Source organism: Eucyclogobius newberryi, unplaced genomic scaffold (genome assembly GCF_026437365.1).
Source record: "Eucyclogobius newberryi isolate DKJ021-1_F unplaced genomic scaffold, fEucNew1.0.hap1 SCAF_41, whole genome shotgun sequence".
NCBI classification, from domain to species: domain Eukaryota; kingdom Metazoa; phylum Chordata; class Actinopteri; order Gobiiformes; family Gobiidae; genus Eucyclogobius; species Eucyclogobius newberryi.
In genome coordinates, this window is record NW_027316068.1 from 373125 (window position 1) to 384113 (window position 10989).

At 42.2% G+C, this 10989-nt stretch overlaps 3 non-coding genes across 3 annotated transcripts; all 3 read left to right on the forward strand.

The window, feature by feature from the left end:
* Window positions 1-3577: 3577 nt before the first annotated feature.
* On the forward strand, window positions 3578-3667 carry trnar-ucu (transfer RNA arginine (anticodon UCU)). Its single transcript is given in 2 exon segments — window positions 3578-3614; window positions 3633-3667. It is a non-coding gene; the product is annotated as a tRNA-Arg (tRNA).
* A 5764-nt stretch (window positions 3668-9431) lies between these two features.
* trnaa-ugc (transfer RNA alanine (anticodon UGC)) lies at window positions 9432-9503 on the forward strand. The gene has a single exon. It is a non-coding gene; the product is annotated as a tRNA-Ala (tRNA).
* An 89-nt stretch (window positions 9504-9592) lies between these two features.
* Window positions 9593-9665, forward strand: trnar-ccu (transfer RNA arginine (anticodon CCU)). The gene has a single exon. It is a non-coding gene; the product is annotated as a tRNA-Arg (tRNA).
* Window positions 9666-10989: the final 1324 nt, after the last annotated feature.

The following is a 10989-nucleotide window of genomic DNA, read 5'->3' on the forward strand; positions in this document are numbered from 1 at the left end:
CAATATCCAGATTAACTGCAGTATATTGAGTGCGCAATAAATTGGTGAGAGTCGATTGATTGAAAGACTTCCAGTTTTTTTATAGCTACATTGGTACAGGGGATTTAGCTCAAAGGTAGAAAGATTGATGCCCTCGCTCTCCATTAAACACAGTTGATTGGACAGGGGCTGAACTTTCGAATGTTGCTGGCTCGCTTTAAAAAAAAAAAAGATGTTGCCGCTTGTCGAGTCGCAAATATTTTGTCAACTAGGCTGGATGTCTCTGTGGCGCAATTGGCCAGTGCGCTTGGCTGTTGACCGGGAGGTTGGTGGTTTGAGCCCACCCAGAGACGACAAGCTATTTTGGAAGAGCTATCGCAGGCAAAATCCACGAGGTAACATTGTTTGCTGAATATCTACCTGAAACAGGTTGGAGTAACATTTTAGAGGCGCTGTGGCTTAGTTGGTCAAAGTGCCTGTCTAGTAAATCCCAGCAGTGCCTTCATGATAGCCTTTCAAGCAAATCAGTTGTTTACATGTACAGAAAAACATATCACCCGAAAGAGCTATTTTGCAATTAGAGATTGAACAGTATCCCTGAATAAACAGAGTAAATGCACTCTTTTCACTCCTTGTTTCTCAGTTTGATGGTAAGGAATGATTGATGTAGACCGTTTTCGGATGATTGTTTTGCTTTTGTGAAAAAGGGGAATCAGACAAAAGTTGCAAAGGCATTCAAAGGCTGTGAGTTCGAGACCCACCAGAGTCACTGTTGTAACCCCTGTTATCTACATTGGTAAATAGGAAAGCCTGCTTGTGTTATTAACTGATGAAAGGAACTGCTAAACTTGGTTCAATTACCACAGAATCCCAGTGTGCTATAGGCTGGCCACTGCTTGGTAGGAGTTTCCCGTACGTGAGTGACTGTTCCTTCCTTCCTTCACGCCCCGCTCAACCTCGTCTTCTTCTAAAGAGCTTGGCGCTGTCCTCAGAAGCTTTGGTCTTACTCCGCACCTGAGTGGCCCCACCAAGGGCAAAGGGCACACTCTGGACCTGCTAATGACAAAGCGGGTTAACATTTCAAATTACAGTGTGGTAAATGTTACTTTGTCTGATGGTTTCTGTATTTCTCCAGGTGCAATGAGTTTGCAGTCTTCTTTGCAAGACTCAGTTCAGAACATTAAAAATACCATTATTTGCAGATAACAAGCACGCAGCCAGCTAGACAACTGGAGTTAACCCATTTTGCATTTGTGGCTGACAAAACTGTCCAAGAGATCACCACAAGTCTGAGTTCCACTACATGCTGCCTTTATGCATTGCCTACTAGATTTTTAAAGTCGATGGTGAGCAGTCTGTTGGCTCCAATCACTCAAAAAGTCAACATGTTGCTTGGATCTGGAATATTCCCAAGAGCCTTAAAACTGCGGTCATTAAGCCTCTCTTAAAGAAGAGCAGTCTTGATGCCACAGTGCTAAATAATTACCGGCCCATCTCAAACCTACTACTACTACTCAGTTGTCCAATTTTTTTTATTTTTATCTTTCGAGTCCCATCATTGTTAGCATTCAGCTGAGTGGCGCAGCGGAAGCGTGCTGGGCCCATGACCCAGAGGTCAATGGACTGAAGCCATGCTCTGCTAGGACATTTTTACTTGCATTGAAGGGGATTTTAATCAGAATGTATCAAGCTAGTCAGTAATGTGTTGGATGACTGAAGCCGATCTTCAGTGCAAGCTCCCCTTTCCACATTACCTTTGAATCTAGTAGCACATTGCTTTTGACCATCCTATACAAACTACTATGGCATCTTTAATCAAGGGGATGTAGCCCAGTGGTAGAGCGCTGTGGATACAAGTGAAATGAAACTGGATGGGTGTCAAGAGAGGCATAGAAAAATCTCATCCATTTAGGATACAGCATGCAATATGTAGTAATCAAACTTTAGCTGTTCCATGCAATGTAGCAGCAGTTGTACTTGAAAGCATCCCTTCACAGGGACTGGAACTTAAATCTAACTCCTTAGAACACTCGGCCAGAATATGTGGAGGAGCACAACACAAACTCAGAGCTGCTTGATAGTGCTTCTTACCCCATTTAAAAAAAAAAACTGTTTTAAAAATCACAAAGTGGCTCTATTTCGCTGAACCAAAAGCAAAATACAAATCCCGACATATGTGCTTCTTTCCATTACATGCAGAACCAAGCAAATTTAGATATTAAAAATGCTTGTTTAAAAGCTGGTGACCCAACTATGTACTGTTCCTTAACCTCTCAAACATCAATGAGGCTTATGTTACAATTCAATCTGTTACACTTGATCTTTAAATTTCTCATATGGTCTAGGGGTTAGAATTTGTAGTTCTCGCCGAGGCAGCCTGGTCGACATTCCCAACTTCCAGTATGGGTATGTCTTGCCAAACCTGAGCTTACAATGCTTAATAAAACATGCTGTCTGCAGATATCATTGAAGCAATCCTGCAAGAATTCATGGAGGGTTAAATATGGTAATGTAATTGCGTTGGTTTCTGTATTTCTCCAGGTGCAATGAGTTTGCAGTCTTCTTTGCAAGACTCAGTTCAGAACATTAAAAATACCATTATTTGCAGATAACAAGCACGCAGCCAGCTAGACAACTGGAGTTAACCCATTTTGCATTTTTGGCTGACAAAACTGTCCAAGAGATCACCACAAGTCTGAGTTCCACTACATGCTGCCTTTATGCATTGCCTACTAGATTTTTAAAGTCTACGGTGAGCAGTCTGTTGGCTCCAATCACTCAAAAAGTCAACATGTTGCTTGGATCTGGAATATTCCCAAGAGCCTTAAAACTGTGGTCATTAAGCCTCTCTTAAAGAAGAGCAGTCTTGATGCCACAGTGCTAAATAATTACCGGCCCATCTCAAACCTACTACTACTACTCAGTTGTCCATTATTTTATTTTTTTTATCTTTTATTATCAAAAACATCTTACAAGTATTTACATATATTTACATACTTGTACAGACAAACATCTCATACAAGTGCAAGGGAATGGGATACACAAGGGCAGGGGGAGAAGAGACAACAAAATTACAGAAAATCAAACACACAATCATTCTCCAAACTTTCTTCAGTGATGGGGGTTGATGCCGTGGTTGGGGGTGGTGATGCCGAGGTCAGAAGATGATGTCCAGGTTTCCAGAGGGTATAAGGTGGATCAGGGTGTTGTGGGGGACGAGGTGGGTGATGAACCGGTGCTCTGCTGCCATGTCGAGGTGTCGGAGGTGTGCGGCTAAGAGTCCTTTGAAGATGGGCCAAGGTTCTGCTGTTTTATTGTCACGGAGATGGATGTTCCTGTTGAGATATAATGTATACCGGGCTATGGAGAGGGTTACTGTTGTCCATTCAGGCGTGCAAATTATTTACAATGACAGAAAATGCGCTGCTGTTACAAATTGGAATAAGAGATGGAAAAGTATCCCTGCACACACAGATTAACTGCACTCTTTTCACTTTTTGATTCTCAGTTTGTTGGCAAGGAATGACTGACGTAGACCCATTTTGGATGAAAACCGTGTTTTGCGTTTGTGGAAATGAGCATCACGCAAGGATGTATGGACTCTGTGGCGCAATGGATAGCGCATTGGACTTCTAGGCATTAGTTGCAAGGGCTTTCAAAGTTGTGGGTTGGAGTCCCACCAGAGTCGATAATGGTGAGAGAACAGTTTTGTTTTTTACAATGAAAAGTCTGCGCGCTTTACTATCTGATAAAAGGCACTGCTGAACGAGGTTTATTGCCAAGTGTGTTTGAAAAAGTAAGCAAATACATCGGCATTATGTCAAATAACATTATCTTGCAATTTTTCCTCAATATCCAGATTAACTGCAGTATATTGAGTGCGCAATAAATTGGTGAGAGTCGATTGATTGAAAGACTTCCAGTTTTTTTATAGCTACATTGGTACAGGGGATTTAGCTCAAAGGTAGAAAGATTGATGCCCTCGCTCTCCATTAAACACAGTTGATTGGACAGGGGCTGAACTTTCGAATGTTGCTGGCTCGCTTGTCGAGTCGCAAATATTTTGTCAACTGGGCTGGATGTCTCTGTGGCGCAATTGGCCAGTGCGCTCGGCTGGTGACCAGGAGGTTGGTGGTTTGAGCCCACCCAGGGACGACAAGCTATTTTGGAAGAGCTATCGCAGGCAAAATCCACGAGGTAACATTGTTTGCTGAATATCTACCTGAAACAGGTTGGGGTAACATTTTAGAGGCGCTGTGGCTTAGTTGGTCAAAGTGCCTGTCTAGTAAATCCCAGCAGTGCCTTCATGATAGCCTTTCAAGCAAATCAGTTGTTTACATGTACAGAAAAACATATCACCCGAAAGAGCTATTTTGCAATTAGAGATTGAACAGTATCCCTGAATAAACAGAGTAAATGCACTCTTTTCACTCCTTGTTTCTCAGTTTGATGGTAAGGAATGATTGATGTAGACCGTTTTCGGATGACTGTTTTGCTTTTGTGAAAAAGGGGAATCAGACAAAAGTTGCAAAGGCATTCAAAGGCTGTGAGTTCGAGACCCACCAGAGTCACTGTTGTAACCCCTGTTATCTACATTGGTAAATAGGAAAGCCTGCTTGTGTTATTAACTGATGAAAGGAACTGCTAAACTTGGTTCAATTACCACAGAATCCCAGTGTGCTATAGGCTGGCCACTGCTTGGTAGGAGTTTCCCGTACGTGAGTGACTGTTCCTTCCTTCCTTCACGCCCCGCTCAACCTTGTCTTCTTCTAAAGAGCTTGGCGCTGTCCTCAGAAGCTTTGGTCTTACTCAGCACCTGAGTGGCCCCACCAAGGGCAAAGGGCACACTCTGGACCTGCTAATGACAAAGCGGGTTAACATTTCAAATTACAGTGTGGTAAATGTTACTTTGTCTGATGGTTTCTGTATTTCTCCAGGTGCAATGAGTTTGCAGTCTTCTTTGCAAGACTCAGTTCAGAACATTAAAAATACCATTATTTGCAGATAACAAGCACGCAGCCAGCTAGACAACTGGAGTTAACCCATTTTGCATTTGTGGCTGACAAAACTGTCCAAGAGATCACCACAAGTCTGAGTTCCACTACATGCTGCCTTTATGCATTGCCTACTAGATTTTTAAAGTCGATGGTGAGCAGTGTGTTGGCTCCAATCACTCAAAAAGTCAACATGTTGCTTGGATCTGGAATATTCCCAAGAGCCTTAAAACTGCGGTCATTAAGCCTCTCTTAAAGAAGAGCAGTCTTGATGCCACAGTGCTAAATAATTACCGGCCCATCTCAAACCTAATACTACTACTCAGTTGTCCAATTTTTTTTATTTTTATCTTTCGAGTCCCATCATTGTAAGCATTCAGCTGAGTGGCGCAGCGGAAGCGTGCTGGGCCCATGACCCAGAGGTCAATGGACTGAAGCCATGCTCTGCTAGGACATTTTTACTTGCATTGAAGGGGATTTTAATCAGAATGTATCAAGCTAGTCAGTAATGTGTTGGATGACTGAAGCCGATCTTCAGTGCAAGCTCCCCTTTCCACATTACCTTTGAATCTAGTAGCACATTGCTTTTGACCATCCTATACAGACTACTATGGCATCTTTAATCAAGGGGATGTAGCTCAGTGGTAGAGCGCTATGGATACAAGTGAAATGAAACTGGATGGGTGTCAAGAGAGGCATAGAAAAATCTCATCCATTTAGGATGCAGCATGCAATATGTAGTAATCAACCTTTAGCTGTTCCATGCAATGTAGCAGCAGTTGTACTTGAAAGCATCCCTTCACAGGGACTGGAACTTAAATCTAACTCCTTAGAACACTCGGCCAGAATATGTGGAGGAGCACAACACAAACTCAGAGCTGCTTGATAGTGCTTCTTACCCCATTTAAAAAAAAAAACTGTTTTAAAAATCACAAAGTGGCTCTATTTGGCTGAACCAAAAGCAAAATACAAATCCCGACATATGTGCTTCTTTCCATTACATGCAGAACCAAGCACATTTAGATATTAAAAATGCTTGTTTAAAAGCTGGTGACCCAACTATGTACTGTTCCTTAACCTCTCAAACATCAATGAGGCTTATGTTACAATTCAATCTGTTACACTTGATCTTTAAATTTCTCATATGGTCTAGGGGTTAGAATTTGTAGTTCTCGCCGAGGCAGCCTGGTCGACATTCCCAACTTCCAGTATGGGTATGTCTTGCCAAACCTGAGCTTACAATGCTTAATAAAACATGCTGTCTGCAGATATCATTGAAGCAATCCTGCAAGAATTCATGGAGGGTTAAATATGGTAATGTAATTGCGTTGGTTTCTGTATTTCTCCAGGTGCAATGAGTTTGCAGTCTTCTTTGCAAGACTCAGTTCAGAACATTAAAAATACCATTATTTGCAGATAACAAGCACGCAGCCAGCTAGACAACTGGAGTTAACCCATTTTGCATTTTTGGCTGACAAAACTGTCCAAGAGATCACCACAAGTCTGAGTTCCACTACATGCTGCCTTTATGCATTGCCTACTAGATTTTTAAAGTCTACGGTGAGCAGTCTGTTGGCTCCAATCACTCAAAAAGTCAACATGTTGCTTGGATCTGGAATATTCCCAAGAGCCTTAAAACTGCGGTCATTAAGCCTCTCTTAAAGAAGAGCAGTCTTGATGCCACAGTGCTAAATAATTACCGGCCCATCTCAAACCTACTACTACTACTCAGTTGTCCATTATTTTATTTTTTTTATCTTTTATTATCAAAAACATCTTACAAGTATTTACATATATTTACATAATTGTACAGACAAACATCACACACAAGTGCAAGGGAATGGGATACACGAGGGCAGGGGGAGAAGAGACAAAAAATTACAGAAAATCAAACACACAATCATTCTCCAAACTTTCTTCAGTGTTGGGGGTTGATGCCGTGGTTGGGGGGGGTGATGCCGAGGTCAGAAGATGATGTCCAGGTTTCCAGAGGGTATAAGGTGGATCAGGGTGTTGTGGGGGACGAGGTGGGTGATGAACCGGTGCTCTGCTGCCATGTCGAGGTGTCGGAGGTGTGCGGCTAAGAGTCCTTTGAAGATGGGCCAAGGTTCTGCTGTTTTATTGTCACGGAGATGGATGTTCCTGTTGAGATATAATGTATACCGGGCTATGGAGAGGGTTACAGTTGTCCATTCAGGCGTGCAAATTATTTACAATGACAGAAAATGCGCTGCTGTTACAAATTGGAATAAGAGATGGAAAAGTATCCCTGCACACACAGATTAACTGCACTCTTTTCACTTTTTGATTCTCAGTTTGTTGGCAAGGAATGACTGACGTAGACCCATTTTGGATGAAAACCGTGTTTTGCGTTTGTGGAAATGAGCATCACGCAAGGAGGTATGGACTCTGTGGCGCAATGGATAGCGTATTGGACTTCTAGGCATTAGTTGCAAGGGCTTTCAAAGGTTGTGAGTTGGAGTCCCACCAGAGTCGCTAATGGTGAGAGAACAGTTTTGTTTTTTACAATGAAAAGTCTGCGCGCTTTACTCTCTGATAAAAGGCACTGCTGAACGAGGTTTATTGCCAAGTGTGCTTGAAAAAGTAAGCAAATACATCGGCATTATGTCAAATAACATTATCTTGCAATTTTTCCTCAATATCCAGATTAACTGCAGTATATTGAGTGCGCAATAAATTGGTGAGAGTCGATTGATTGAAAGACTTCCAGTTTTTTTATAGCTACATTGGTACAGGGGATTTAGCTCAAAGGTAGAAAGATTGATGCCCTCGCTCTCCATTAAACACAGTTGATTGGACAGGGGCTGAACTTTCGAATGTTGCTGGCTCGCTTTAAAAAAAAAAAAAAAGATGTTGCCGCTTGTCGAGTCGCAAATATTTTGTCAACTGGGCTGGATGTCTCTGTGGCGCAATTGGCCAGTGTGCTCGGCTGTTGACCGGGAGGTTGGTGGTTTGAGCCCACCCAGGGACGACAAGCTATTTTGGAAGAGCTATCGCAGGCAAAATCCACGAGGTAACATTGTTTGCTGAATATCTACCTGAAACAGGTTGGGGTAACATTTTAGAGGCTCTGTGGCTTAGTTGGTCAAAGTGCCTGTCTAGTAAATCCCAGCAGTGCCTTCATGATAGCCTTTCAAGCAAATCAGTTGTTTACATGTACAGAAAAACATATCACCCGAAAGAGCTATTTTGCAATTAGAGATTGAACAGTATCCCTGAATAAACAGAGTAAATGCACTCTTTTCACTCCTTGTTTCTCAGTTTGATGGTAAGGAATGATTGATGTAGACCGTTTTCGGATGACTGTTTTGCTTTTGTGAAAAAGGGGAATCAGACAAAAGTTGCAAAGGCATTCAAAGGCTGTGAGTTCGAGACCCACCAGAGTCACTGTTGTAACCCCTGTTATCTACATTGGTAAATAGGAAAGCCTGCTTGTGTTATTAACTGATGAAAGGAACTGCTAAACTTGGTTCAATTACCACAGAATTCCAGTGTGCTATAGGCTGGCCACTGCTTGGTAGGAGTTTCCCGTACGTGAGTGACTGTTCCTTCCTTCCTTCACGCCCCGCTCAACCTTGTCTTCTTCTAAAGAGCTTGGCGCTGTCCTCAGAAGCTTTGGTCTTACTCAGCACCTGAGTGGCCCCACCAAGGGCAAAGGGCACACTCTGGACCTGCTAATGACAAAGCGGGTTAACATTTCAAATTATAGTGTGGTAAATGTTACTTTGTCTGATGGTTTCTGTATTTCTCCAGGTGCAATGAGTTTGCAGTCTTCTTTGCAAGACTCAGTTCAGAACATTAAAAATACCATAATTTGCAGATAACAAGCACGCAGCCAGCTAGACAACTGGAGTTAACCCATTTTGCATTTGTGGCTGACAAAACTGTCCAAGAGATCACCACAAGTCTGAGTTCCACTACATGCTGCCTTTATGCATTGCCTACTAGATTTTTAAAGTCAATGGTGAGCAGTCTGTTGGCTCCAATCACTCAAAAAGTCAACATGTTGCTTGGATCTGGAATATTCCCAAGAGCCTTAAAACTGCGGTCATTAAGCCTCTCTTAAAGAAGAGCAGTCTTGATGCCACAGTGCTAAATAATTACCGGCCCATCTCAAACCTACTACTACTACTCAGTTGTCCAATTTTTTTTATTTTTATCTTTCGAGTCCCATCATTGTAAGCATTCAGCTGAGTGGCGCAGCGGAAGCGTGCTGGGCCCATAACCCAGAGGTCAATGGACTGAAGCCATGCTCTGCTAGGACATTTTTACTTGCATTGAAGGGGATTTTAATCAGAATGTATCAAGCCAGTCAGTAATGTGTTGGATGATGGAAGCCGATCTTCAGCGCAAGCTCCCCTTTCCACATTACCTTTGAATCTAGTAGCACATTGCTTTTGACCATCCTATACAGACTACTATGGCATCTGTAATCAAGGGGATGTAGCTCAGTGGTAGAGCGCATGCTTTGCATGTATGAGGTCCTGGGTTCAATCCCCAGCATCTCCAGGCAAACCTGTTTTCTTTGCAATTGCCAGATTGCAGTGCGATAATTTTTAGAGAACTTAGCTTAAATATGTTATATCTTAAAAAGTGGAGCCCCAGTGGCCTAATGGATAAGGCACTGGCCTCCTAAGCCAGGGATTGTGGGTTCAAGTCCCATCTGAGGTGTATGAAAAGCATTGTCAGCTACAGTGACATTCATAAGTTATTTTTGGGCTTTGAGCAGTATAAATGATATCTCCTACTCTTTGGCTAATGGATATTCAAAAATCAAAATTGCATCCACAAGCTTAAAAAACTCAATAAATCCATTGCGAACTGTCACCTTGTCATATTATAATGCAGTGATAGTATGGTATTGAGTAGGTTTATTCTCATCTGATGGCGAGATAGATGCTCAAACGCAAGCTTCAGAGTAAACTCCCAGTCCTACATTACCTTTGAACCTCGCAGCACTAATAAAATTCAAACAATATTATTTCATCCATCCATCCACACTACTTGCAGGAAGGTGAGACAAAGTGGCCCACCCAGTTGGCCTGGGTTCAACTCCAGGTATGGGAACATAGTGGTCAGCCTTTTGGAAGACTTGAATCCACAGGATGAATAAGACACGCTGTGGATACAAGTGAAATGAAACTGGATGGGTGACAAGAGAGGCATAGAAAAATCTCATCCATTTAGGATGCAGCATGCAATATGTAGTAATCAACCTTTAGCTGTTCCATGCAATGTAGCAGCGGTTGTACTTGAAAGCATCCCTTCACAGGGACTGGAACTTAAATCTAACTCCTTAGAACACTCGGCCAGAATATGTGGAGGGGCACAACACAAACTCAGAGCTGCTTGATAGTGCTTCTTACCCCATTTAAAAAAAAACTGTTTTAAAAATCACAAAGTGGCTCTATTTGGCTGAACCAAAAGCAAAATACAAATCCCGATATATGTGCTTCTTTCCATTACATGCAGAACCAAGCACATTTAGATATTAAAAATGCTTGTTTAAAAGCTGGTGACCCAACTATGTACTGTTCCTTAACCTCTCAAACATCAATGAGGCTTATGTTACAATTCAATCTGTTACACTTGATCTTTAAATTTCTCATATGGTCTAGGGGTTAGAATTTGTAGTTCTCGCCGAGGCAGCCTGGTCGACATTCCCAACTTCCAGTATGGGTATGTCTTGCCAAACCTGAGCTTACAATGCTTAATAAAACATGCTGTCTGCAGATATCATTGAAGCAATCCTGCAAGAATTCATGGAGGGTTAAATATGGTAATGTAATTGCGTTGGTTTCTGTATTTCTCCAGGTGCAATGAGTTTGCAGTCTTCTTTGCAAGACTCAGTTCAGAACATTAAAAATACCATTATTTGCAGATAACAAGCACGCAGCCAGCTAGACAACTGGAGTTAACCCATTTTGCATTTTTGGCTGACAAAACTGTCCAAGAGATCACCACAAGTCTGAGTTCCACTACATGCTGCCTTTAT